This window comes from Halyomorpha halys, unplaced genomic scaffold, assembly GCF_000696795.3.
Source record: "Halyomorpha halys isolate HHAL.00 unplaced genomic scaffold, Hhal_1.1 Scaffold605.1, whole genome shotgun sequence".
NCBI classification, from domain to species: Eukaryota; Metazoa; Arthropoda; class Insecta; order Hemiptera; family Pentatomidae; genus Halyomorpha; species Halyomorpha halys.
This window is the reverse complement of record NW_027110557.1, coordinates 18593-32271: the sequence shown is the minus strand read 5'-3', so window position 1 is coordinate 32271 and position 13679 is coordinate 18593.

Genomic DNA, 13679 nt, shown 5'->3' with positions numbered 1-13679 from the left:
TCAAAACCTTTATTTCTTTTACTCGTCCAACGTTTCGGCCAATTCGGCCATCTTCAGGGACAATCTACTCAATATCACTATGAAAACATATAATTTAACACATTAAAAACTTCATTCAGGCTATTCTGCCCAGGTCAAAACATTTATATCTAATAAGTCAATTATCCATTAAAAACCATAGTCAAAATTATTTCTCTGCACACACTGGGCAGAATAGCCTGAATGAAGTTTTTAAAGTGTTAAATTATATGTTTTCATAGTGATATTGAGTAGATTGTCCCTGAAGATGGCCGAATTGGCCGAAATGTTGGACGTGTAAAAGAAATAAAGGTTTTGAGACTATAATTGGATAGTGTTTTGAATTATTTATTAAGAAATTCGTTATAATAATGAGCATATTTTAGGCTTTTTACATTTATATATTTTTAATTGTTCTTTCTTTTTTTTCAGGTAAGTAACCTTCTTATCCATTCCAGAGGTGAATGAAGGATAGGCTTCCTTAAATATTGCCATCATGAAATATTTAATGTTGGTGAAATAGGTAAATAAATTCTAAAATTTCCTTTCTAACAAATATTATTGTCGTTTTTTTTCTAAATTTCGAACGCTAATTAAAATCAAAACTGTGAAAAATGTTTTATTTTATAACAGATCAGCCTGGCGTCCCTTACACGGTTGGTATAAAAGTTACATTATATATATATATATATTTTAACAGTTGATTATGGGGGGGGGAGGTATAGCCTCGTACAAAAGACACCCCGAACTATATACAATATTATAATTAAAAGACCAAAAATAATGCTTCTTAATAAAAGATAAAAGTAAAATTAATAACAAAAATAATGATATTGGTAAAATAACAAAACAAAGAATTGCCCTCTAATGGTAAAAATAAACAAGTAAATTTGAAAAAGGGACGAGAGAATTAAATTAAATAAATAATAATAATAAGTAAAATAGAGGTAGTGTAACTATGAATTAATAAATATAGAAGTTATAACAGAATGTCCAGCAGCAGCCTGGGCTTCAGTCTTCGGGTTGAGGTTGGGTTTCCCAGGTTGTTGGTCACTGCTCCTTTAACTGTCGGAAACTGGGAGTGGAACTTCATGAACCGTTTTTGATGTAATCCTCTATTGACTCCATATGTAATTCTCCATGAAGAAATCTTAGTGTTTAAAAATTAAAAATTTTCTAATTTTATTTTTATTTATATTTCTTGGTTTGCATCAATCTTGGCATTCACCTAAGAAGCTTTTTTATTTTCTATTGTTTCTTTAAAACATCCCTTAATGCAGCAATTGAAGAGTTAGGCAATATATAATATAATTAATATCTATTTAACACGATCACTAATTAATATATAGTAGTAATAATAAAGCCTGTTAATGATATCGGGGGACTGTTTTTACCGTTTACTTCATTAATGTTTACTACTGTCACCAAATCAAGTCTTTATGATACAGAAGTTTCTTCTCTCTAATTTATGTTATATTCCTATCTATGATTTTATTTTATTTACCTACTATAACACTTTGGTGTGTTTTTAATTCCTCTTTTTGCTGATATTTCATCTTAATGTTATAAAAACAGTAGGCAATAATTATTATTTCACGTTACGGAAGAAATGATTATTTATCGTTATTAAAAAAAAAAAAATTAGGGGATGTAGGGATATGGAGAGTGAATATCATTTTCTACTAAATTATTAGTTTTAGTGGTAGGGAGTGAACATTCGCTGTTATTATTTTATTTTTTGAAATATTAGCGGTTTTTTTTTTTCAACATGGCGTTTTCCTATTTAATTCTGTGGAGGAAATACGTATGGCCCACCACAGAATTGCAATTTACCGATCTTGTCGTTTTCCTTAATGACCATGCTTGCGTTAGAAAAATTTAAACTTGATTTACAAATTTGATGGTAAACTTTTGAAATTTTATAAAATTGTTTAGTTGAGTCGTTGTCGTTTTCTTGAGCTATTAAACCGATTTTGATTAAGATTTAGGAAAATGTGGCGTTTACTTTAATCGCGACGAATGGAAAAAATATATATATTCCAGGCCTTAAATGAAATCAATTATTAATTGAGTAATCAATACGATTTTTTTTTTTTTAGTAGTCTTTGCTAGAATTGTGACCAAGAAATTTGACAAAAAATATTTCTTCTACGGAATTGTGTTGTACAAATTTTTTGGAATTTAAAGGGTTAACTTTTTTGAAGGCCTTATGGCTTCACTCTTGAATGTGTCATTTTTAAAAATTATAACCAATAGTTAATGTCCCTCTTCACTTTTTAATGTTTCGTTGCAGAAATCGCCTTAAACAAGTATTTATTTGTTTTCCTTCAACTGGTGAACTGTATTATAAGAATATTCACGGAAAATGTAATTTAAATTACAATATAAAAATAGTAAAAAATTATGTGAATGTTTTTTTTTATAAAAAAAATATATAAAATAAAAATTTTAAAATCTTTACCGATATCGTTGGTATACTATTTAACATTATTTTTAAAACAATCTGTAAAAAAGAATAGAAATAGATTTAAAAAAAAATTAATAACAGATTAATGAGTTGGGTTTAACAAATTATCTTCTTTATCGCTAAAGGAAAACATTGTTGTATAAGCACTTCTGTTAAACAGAAATACTCCTTATCTAAAGAGCATATTTTTTATTGATTGTACATTTATGAATCAAAGTATCACATGAACGAAACAATGAATTTCTTGTTGTTTTCAATGCTAATTAACTAAATTCTAAGGACTTTTCTGGCATAATGCTTATTAAAATTTGGAAATAAAAATCGAAATCATGATTTAAAAACAATAATGATAATAACAGATAATTAGATATCCAAAGAAAAAAATAGTTTTTCCAAATATGTGTTAACAATCTGACAATAACAGTAAAAATAGGAGTAAATTTTACTCCAGAATCGATTACATAAAATATTTATTTATTGATATTTACAACTGTATTTACATAAAAAAACCTCCAGTATATACATGAAAGATTAATATAATAAAAATACAAAAATAAAACAGCAGGCTCATTTATGACGGTGGCTAACCAAAAAATAGAAAAGACTTCGGTTATACACCACGGTAGCAACAGATTTTTCAGGAGGGGTTCAAAAAATAAATAGTATTTCTCAAAGCTTTTTTTTTTTTTTTTTTAGTATGCCTTATCTTCCATTAAACTTCATCAAATCCAATGGTTGAGCAATCATTTTGAAGATAATGATCATGAGATAATCACCCCTAAATGCCAAACATAAACATTTTTACCGTCTGTATTTATTTCAAAATGTTGGCTTATTAGTTACTTCATATCGCATATATATATACTAATCTCTGAAAGTAGAGGAAAAAAAAATTTTAAATCACTATCGCAATGTAATAAATAAAAATATATTTATTATTGTATTTCATTTGTTTTTTGTAGTATGCGTTCTTATAGATAACGACAACTAGTTTATTGATTATAACATCATCTGATAGACCCACAGCAAATCATTATTTGCGGATATTAAGTTCTAGATCTGAGTATTATAAAAGACAGTATGAGCCATTCTATATTTGACTCTTGGACGTTATGATCCTGTGTGTTTCTCTTTGAAGAAGTTGCCGTGGGCCATATTGGGCAAACAAAGGAAGGGGAAGTTATATTTCAAGAGAGCTCCTAACGATTTCGATAAAAGCCTCGGACGTTGGCCGCCATCCATTGTCCAGTGACGGATTTAAAATGCCAACACAGGTGACTGCATTGTGCTCCCGACACAGATTGAGAGATTGCCTTTCACATCCTGCGCATCCCATCCCATCCAATACAGACTTATTGCCTCATTTTTAATTCCATTCCATCTGATAAACCCTACCGTCCTCGGAGAGTCTAAACATTCCAGAAAAAAATAATGAAAGAGCCGAGGAATAATTGTTAAACCGGCTATTGTATTGTCGGATCGATTCTTTGATTGACTTAAAACCAGATGTGAGAATATTGATGATCATTCTCGAATAATGGGCAACTTTCAAATCCCAATTTTTAATAGAAAATGCCTCTCTAAAATTGAAATAAATCATTGACATTCTTAGGTTAAAAGTTACGCGAAAATCAACCTAGAGTTATAAAACAATTGTTATACAGAAAAATAAATTTTATATCAAATAAATAGTTTTTCTTAAAAAACTATTTTTAAAAAGGTTGTTTAAAAAGGTTGTTCTCAAATAAAAGGACATTTTCAGCAAAACAATTAAAAATATAGGGAAAAAAAAACATTCTGACTGAATTTCGATTAGCTCATTACCAAAACCACTATCAAACAAACTTTAAATGTGAAATATAATCATAATATTAATTTTAAAATTTTTGCATTCATTTCAATTGATCAATTAACGGTTTAAACATTAGAAAATTATTTAATACCGAATTATTTCTTTAAAGATCTCATTCCTTAACGATATCGACAATCAACCATGTACCCCCATATATTTGGTCAAGGAAATTGTCATTTATACCTATAAATAAAAACTAATGCTCTAGATGAAATGCATTATGACTTATAATGTTAAAAAATGGAGATGATATATTTTATCTAATGCAGACAGTATTAACATAAATACTTTAACTATTAATCATTGGAATGATTATATTATTATTTGTTTTACATAATGCCCTCCTCATGTCACAGTAGCTTCTATTGTAATAAACATGTATGTTTATATTGTGTATATTTATTTATAAGAAGAAACTTACGAAAAAAAATCGAGAGAGGAGTAACACACTCCTAATACGATATCAAGACTAGTTCTATTGTTGGGAACGATCTACCTTATATCAATATCTACAAACTAAGGAGGCATGGCCCATCGATCAGCTGATATCACTTTCTATCAGACCGTAACCCTCCCTCCACCAGTTTTCGGGTGTTCCCCGTTAACTTCTTAACGCTATGATACTATAATTGATACAATAATATTACTGATCCAACGGCATACAACTTGGAAGAAACCCAAATAATATTACTGTAGACTGTCTTGCTTTTGCAGATGACATGGCTCACTTGAACATGCACGAGAACAAATCTCTATTCTACCGCACCAAGCTTCCAAAGTAGGATTGCAAATATACTTTGCAAAAAAACATTTAATGACGAACATATCTGGTGCACCGCAGTGCCTCAAGATAAATAACGACACTATATTGAAAGCGGATTGCTTTAAATATCTTGGAGAATTGATATCCAACAAAACCAAACATGGAATAGCAACGGTAGGAAAATGGAAGGATTGTATTACATTACAGTAAATATATATATCAAGAAATTTATATCCTGGAACACGATATTTAGACATTTTCAGACAGTAGTTAGGCCCAAAATACTCGCATCGGAAATACTTAAACTAAATAGAATTGGGGATCTGGAAGAAATGGAAAGAATCGAAAGAATTCAGAGGAATATTTTGGGGCCTAAAACCTAAAACCTGATTTTGAATTTAAAATGAGACCCAATGAATAACTATATTTAAAAATTGAAAAGGTGGCAGATGTTATGAAGAAACGAAGACTACAGTTTTATGGACATGTTAATAGAATGGACAAGGATAGACTTACAAAGCAGCTCTTTGACCTATTCAGAAATTACAAGTGCAGAAGTGGGAAACGACATGAAGAACATCGGCATGAACACAGAGATGATAACTAACAGAACACTATTTCGAGAAACTATACAAGAGGCAGGTTTTTGGGAAAGGATAAAATCAACACGTGGAAGGAAATGGACTCAGAAGGAGAAGGAGCGGCACTCTCAATGGATGTTATGGTTGATTTATTGTACACTCTAAAAGGGTTATTTGAAAAAAAAAAAAATACAACTAAAATGCAATTTCATTGCTACCAGGTATTTCACTAGACTGTCGAGGTTTTCTCACCTTACTCAACATTTACTCCTCCATCCATCTCTCGCCTCAGAAAGTTTTCTTCAGTCTCTCCTTAACTAAGGCCCAAGTGGGTTTCATGGGCTCCTTGCATTTGGTTCAAGATACTACTCTTGATTCTTTATATCAAGGCCGTCTTTAAAAAGTTCGCATCTTAAATGTTCATTAGTTCCTTCTCAACATACGCTTTTATTCTAGCTATAACCTGGTCGCACCCAGAAAATGTTTAAAACCGCCTATCTCTCCAGTAGACTATTTTATATTTGACATTTACTTCCGTAGGTTCTGTGAACTCGCCATGTGAATCTTCATACATTCCAGCCGATTCACATGCGCCGCAGTTTCCTGGTCGGTAGTGGTGTAAGTTCCGCAACCTGATGTACTTCCGTAACCGGGTCATCCGGCAGTGTTAAGAACGGCGACGGTAATATTCCATTATCTGCCATCTATTAAATGCTGATTTGATATGATCAATGGACTGTGAATAAGAAAGAAGATAAGCGAAAAGAAAAAAATAATTAATTCAAAAACGAATTTGGACCCACGCATTCGTCCCCGGTTTTCGGCACCAGTAACAGGCCCGACAGCGGGAAGGAACTTATAAAAAAGAAAAGGGTAGAACACACTTTGAATACCAAATCAAGACTAGTTTATTGACGGAATTCACATATGTACATACATTCTGCAGCTGATCTAGCGCTCGGTTCGCTGATATGTCCCTCTGTCAGCTGAAATCACACTGCTGACAGGCCGGGTATATTTATATAATTTTATTATACAGACATTATATTTTTTAATGAACATATTTTTTCATATTCTGATTCTCATTGACGAAGAGGCGTTTTAACTAGTCCTCCTAAAATGAAAAAGTAAACAGTGAAAAACACATCACTGACAAAAAACTATAACCCTTCTAAATCCTTGCCGGTGGCTTCAGCATTGATTTCCTAATATTGAATTTGTTTTTATTGTTCCAAGAGGTCAGAGGTCAGGTTTATATTCTTCTGATGACCTACAGACCCAACAGTTATTAACCATCAACTCATAAAAATTACGATTCTTTTCCATTTTCGCTTTTATATTACATAGAAATGTCAATATGATATAATAGTTCAAATAGAAACACGAGTCTTTTTTATGATTAATCTTCCTCTGATAATTTTTTTTATGATTATAATAATCATTTCTTAAATTGTAAGTTCCAGAATTTTAAAAATACAATAAATGAATGTGATCAATGTTTCAGAGCACTTCAATCATTGCTTCAAATTAAAGAGCCCGTGGCCATCTTCTATTTAGACGCCGTGGAAAATATTAGAAATTTCTAAGAACGAGAAATTAACGACTAATGGGTGGGCAAGGATTTTGAAGTGAAAGGTGTTTTTTTTTCTTTTTTAGCAACTTAAAATTAAAACTCATGAAAGGAATGATTCTTTCAATTAATTCAATTTTAAGTCATATTCAAGCAATTATACTCGGCTGTGTTTTACACTGAGAAGAAGTTCCACTACTATACGTCAGTCATTTTTTTTTTTTTTCTTAATGTCTAAAAGCTGGCCCCGAGATCTTCTGTAGTAACGTGAGTTCTATCAATAGGTTGATTCTCCACATGTTTGTATCATGCAATTTATTTGTATATCTTATTGCAAATTTACTAATCGTATATAATTGTATACAGTCGTACATAGCAATAAATAAATTATTTATTAAAAAATGTCTAGAAATACATAGAGATATATTTTTTATCTTAATTGCCCTTGATTTGACTTGTCCTTACTAAAACAAGACACTTTTATAAGATTCTCCCTTCAATTTATCGAATTTTATAGCCCCATTCAGTTGAATGTGTATAGTATTACCTCAATCCTTTAATATTAAAGAAATGTTTCGTAGCATTCCTCCCCCCCCTTCCTCGCTCAGTTTCGCTTTAATATTCCTCCGTTCGACGTGACGGTGGAATGTGGAATTTCAATGATTTTGAGACAATTGAAACGGCTGCCGTTTCGCTTGAAGAAGTTGTTAAAAGGGGAACTGAATGTAATCTTACTCGATTGAAAAATTCTTCTCTGGCTCACAGAGGGAAATAACCATTGAATCTACTCCTGGTAGGGCTCCGAAGGCGGAACTAAGCCCACTATTGTGATAGTGCCATGTTAATCACTACTTATTCACTACCAACTAGACTTGGGGGATAACTGCGAAACTGAAAAAGTAATTAATCAGATGACGATGAATCCTCGAAGCAATTTTGAAATGAAAATTGGATCATATTGCTTGATCCAGACTGTGGCGTCCCGTATAAAATTATGATGGACCGCACAACGAATGAGAAAACGTGGTTTATCTAAGAAATGTGAAAACGTTAATTTTGTTTTATTAGTTCTGTTTATTGTGCGTTTATCAGGATTCCGATACAAATGAGCATTTATATGTTTTTTAAAAAAAACTCTTTTTTTATTTCATCCTTTTTAAACGTATTTTTACTCACACTATCTATATATATGAAATATAAAGTAAGGAAAAGCATTGCGATCGTAAAAATTTCGAATTCCAGTTTTCGACGGCATTGCATGTTTTGAAGTCTCCTTAGTTCAAACAACTAAGTTTCGCAAAATGATCTGTGTGTTTGTGTGAACAGTCTTACTCCAAAACGGAAAATTGTACAAAACTAAAATTACATATTTAAGATTGGTATATGCCTGAGCTGTGACAGAAACTTTTTCAATAAAATCGCCCAGTTTCAGTATATAAATGATTTTTTTTTTCCATTTTCTCGAAAACGTCTCCAACCATTTTGAATTACCTCGACATGTCGATGTACAATAGAATGGTCTTTAATATCCAGCTAGGTCTTATAGTCTTAAAGGGCTTTAAACGATTTTTTTTTAAAAAAGCTCCAAGTACTTAATTTGATTTATTTGAAAAGTGCTCATTGTTAGTAATAGTAAACAGAATATCAATGAGTTTTGCGAATAAAGAAAGAAGAAAAAAATATACATATCTTATAACAGGAAAAGCTGAGACCGCTGGATGATTCTCGATTACATTACGGCTTCATCATAATTTGTTAAACTGTTGTATTTCTGGCAGAACCAAATTTATATTAAATAGTCTTAGCTCGAGAAACCCTAAAATACGAAAAACATATTTATTCCTGTCTGTCCATGGTCTTTAAATTTATTTATTTTTTTTGGAGATCACCCAAACAACGATAATTTCAATACGAACCCACTAATCTAACCTCAACTTAGGGACGTATGTAGGGTGGTGAGTGGAAGTAATGTATGCACAGTATACAAGAAATGTTTTTATTCGACTTTTTTATGAAGTTCTTACGAGAATTTTTTTAATCTAATCTCTTCCAAGAACTTTTTATATATAAATTTTATACCAATAAAGTTTTCGAAAGAATATTTTCTTTTAAAAACAAAAAAAAAAAGTTATTTTCGCGAGAACATCAGTAAATTTATAATTCACTTATTCATCATTATGTTTCACCACATTTTATTACAGAGAGTAAAAAAAAAGTTTGTTTAAAATAAACAATTTGACAAATATATTAGTTTCGTTTGCTTTTGATAGCAAACGAAGATTTATTCCAAAGATTAACGTTGCTTTAAAAAAAAAAAAAAAAGCGCTATTATTTCGATTTTCTTGTTCTTGAGAATAGAGAACTCATATATAAGTATTAATATTATAAATTTTAACCAATATTATAATTTTACAATATAACTTTTATTTTTATAGCCGGATAGGACAGTGCCCTAACACATAGCTACCCACTCCCACTATTTATATTATACAATACAATACACAATTAACCAACCAATGATATTTTTAATGAGAAGAATAATTATTGTCACCTGACAAATACCAATACCAATCAAAACTAGATATATTCATTTTAAGTTTAAAAAATATATATGATAGAAAAAAAACACAAACAAATATTATTGATTTTTAATTTCTAAATTAAAACTAGGAAATAAAATTTAGGAAAATAATACGTTTAATAAGCTATTTTATGACGAAGCTATATTTTTATAGAAAAAATAATCTTTTTTTTTCTTTGTTTTTGTTTTAAACTTATCCACTAAATGTAAAAGACTGTAAAAATATAAAGCTATGACGCAAAGCTTTACCATTGAAAAGTTATTTTCTTTTTCTAACAGGGGATCTTCTTTATCGTCGTTTGACGCAGTAAAACATAACTCCCCTTTATTCAGTTGTCTACATATTTAAGATATTTTTATATTATATTCCCATTGAAATGTTGTAATAGCAGTAGGTAAGATAAAGTTCGTAAAATAATATCTGCTTTGGCTGAGAGCCCGCATCTGAAGCCTATGGGGGCAATTGGGCCCGCATTCCCTGCGCCTTCAGCTCGTCTATCAAGCAACTTGATTGCGTCGGCAGTTATGAGCTAAGCTTTGCTAATAGTATTGTCAATAATTTATTATTATTAATTCATTCCGAATTAGTCAAATTCATTTCTTATGATTGAAAATTAATTTCGTCCCTTATTTGATCATTTACCGATGTGAGAACATTTATTTGAGGGTAATTTTCAAATAGCGGACACCAGATGTCTCAATCGTATACAAAAAAAATCTTCAAGACTAAAATAAATTATAACGTTATATGTTTGAAAATGGTGCGAACAATAACCTAATTGCGAAAAATAATTGTAATACGGAAAACGAATTTCATGTGAAATAAAAAGCTTTTAACGATAATTATTGGCACCTTCAGGTTCCCATCCCCAACAAAAAATATGTATCTATAAATAAAAAGAAAATTTATTCAGTTTTTTTTTTTTTTTTTTAGGTTTTGCTAAAACCATTATCAACCAAAACCTGAACGTAAAATGGATTAGAAAACTTTTGTACCCACTTTCGTGGCCAAAATGATGCTTCGACATTGATAAAATGAATTTTAGAAAAGTATTTAAAACTCAATTAATGTCTTATTTTGAATTTTTAGATCTTATCTTAAAATAACATGAAAATCTACCATAATAAAATGAAAAAAAAATCTATAAAAGGATATTAACTATTAATATTATAGGTTCTTTATGCTTTTATTTATATGTATTGCTTCAGTAATTTTTCTATTTTTTGTGTGATTGATTTGTGATTGACTACCATATAATATTAATACAACGACACTTGCCCAAAATAGTAATAAACTTAAAACACAATTTTGGATATAACTAATCGCCCAAAAATAGGAAAATTAATGAACCAATACTAGTAAAAAAATGTTGATAATACAATTAATTTTAAGACTGGCACTAAAAATTTAAGCGCACCTTATATAGATATAAATAATTTAGAAAAATAAATAATTAAATATCAGTAGAGAATTATGTTGTATAAATTTTAACATATTAATGAAGTATTGTAAAAATATTTTAAAAATAGTTGTTAATAGAATTTTCATCTTTTTAAGGAATAAAGGTATGAGATAATTAACGATATAACCTATTTGGAATTACTATTTATTACATTAATTGATTATATTAATTCAAGTCTTGTTAATATTATGGTTTTAGATTACTCCTTATTTTTTAAATATGAAATTTTATTTAGTAATTTATTGATGAACAAACTGACAGCAATATGATTATTGTGACTATCTATGACAATAGCAATATGATTTATACCTAATAGTAAATAAGGGGACCTGCTTAGTTAGGGTATTACTATATTCAGGTAATTGTTTTATATTTTAAAAAAAATTGTTACTGATTAATTGTATTTTTGTATGCAAATTATAAATTATGTTAATTCGTATTGTAGAGTATCTGATAATGGAGCGATAGGTCCGAAACCTTGTTTGTGATATATATATATATATATATATATATATACATAAAGAAATTTAATGAGGAGGGGTCTTTCACTACAACTCATTAAGTAAAGCTTTTATTATTATTATATTATTCTATGGGCAACAGACCATGGAGGCCTAAGTGCTCGCGTGATGTATTTCCCAATATTAGGATGTAATATTCCCAGTATTAGGAAATATATCGCACGTTTCTTGGCGTGGTTTTTTTTGCATAGTGGGTTTGTCACTCCCATGCCTATTTTTTGTGAGTGCCACCCATTGGCTAACGGGTCTCACAAATGCCCGGGGGAGATTGTCAGTGAGTTTTGCATTAAATAATAATAAAGCTATTAGCTATATTTAACTAAAACATTTCCAATTCAAGATGTACTCACATATTGTTTTTCGCTTCTGGTTGGATTTTTTGAAACAAAAAAATAAATAGTGATAACATTTCAAAATTCCAGCAATTAATAAAATTTTTATGTTTCGGTCTTAGTAAAAGTGTAATAAAAATAATCATAATAATTTTATAAAATGTATTTGTTAATTTTTATAGTTGTAATCATACTCGTTATAAAATGTAAGAAAAAAGTTTGATTTTTTTTTTTAAATTTATTTATTGATATTTACAACTGTACATAAATACATCAAGTAAATTAGTTTGAATTAAAGGACATTTTCCTGACTAAGCTACTTTAATGGTAATTAACAATGTGCAAACCTATTATTTTTTCTTTCTAGCCAGATTTTGTGAAAAAAAAAAATGACAGAGATAGAATAGAGTGGTCCGAGTTCACGTCCAAGCGGTTTGAAGATCGAAATATATTATATTACAAAGAAATATTTTCCGAGATCATATTATAATAACTAACATTAATGTATACCTTTGTCGGAGAATCGTCCATAAATAAGTTTTAGGATTAAATGACTATAAGTTTTTTTTATGAATTCCAATATAAATTATTCATTCGGCTTTTAAACAATCTACTTAGTACAAAGAATCATGAAATTAGTGCCAATCTCAAGAACTTATTATCAATCACAGCTATTTTGTATTTTCTGTGAATAACTGGAGCATCGTGAGATGAAGTTTATAACTTTTAATTAAAAATTTAAGGCTCGTTTTAAATTTGTAACGAAGTTCTATAAAGCTTTTAACAGACGGCTAAAGTTTAATTGCATTTGTAACAGAATACGAGGAAATTTATCTAGAAGTTTATAAAAGGTTGATATTGAAACTCAATTTAGTATAAAACCCTACAGAACAACTAATGTTTTTGAATTTTCATTTCCAAATTTCTTTTGTTCGTTACTATAAATTAGTTTGAATTATTGGTTTTAAAAAAGTATATATTACATTATTTCAAAAATTAAAATATTAATTTTTGTAGCATCTATTCAATGATTTTTTTTTAGTTATTTTGGATACATTGCTTAATTTATGTTTAGCATTAGATTATTTCGGTATGACGGTATTGTCGTATTATTGGTAGAATAATAAATCATCTACTATCATAGAACTTTTTTTTTAATCGTAACATGGTGTGGTGTATACCGCTCACTTGTGAGTACAAATGTGGCCTATCTACTACTGGTCAAATGGGATAGATGGGCGAGGAGAATACGGGATTGATGGTCGCGTACCGATTCTTATACTATTGAAAATATCCTATAAAATAAAGTTTTAATTTAATACAAATGGACATAGCTTCCAAACAAATTTTAGATGGCAAATATTCTATGAATTTTACAATGTTCTTATACAGAAACTGAAGCGTTGGTGATTCATCACAATATAAACTTATATTAAAATCAAGTTCAATTTTTTTTATTGTGTAATATTACATTCTTTCATATAAAATAAGAATATTATTTTCATATTAAAAAATAAGAAATAGAAGAAAT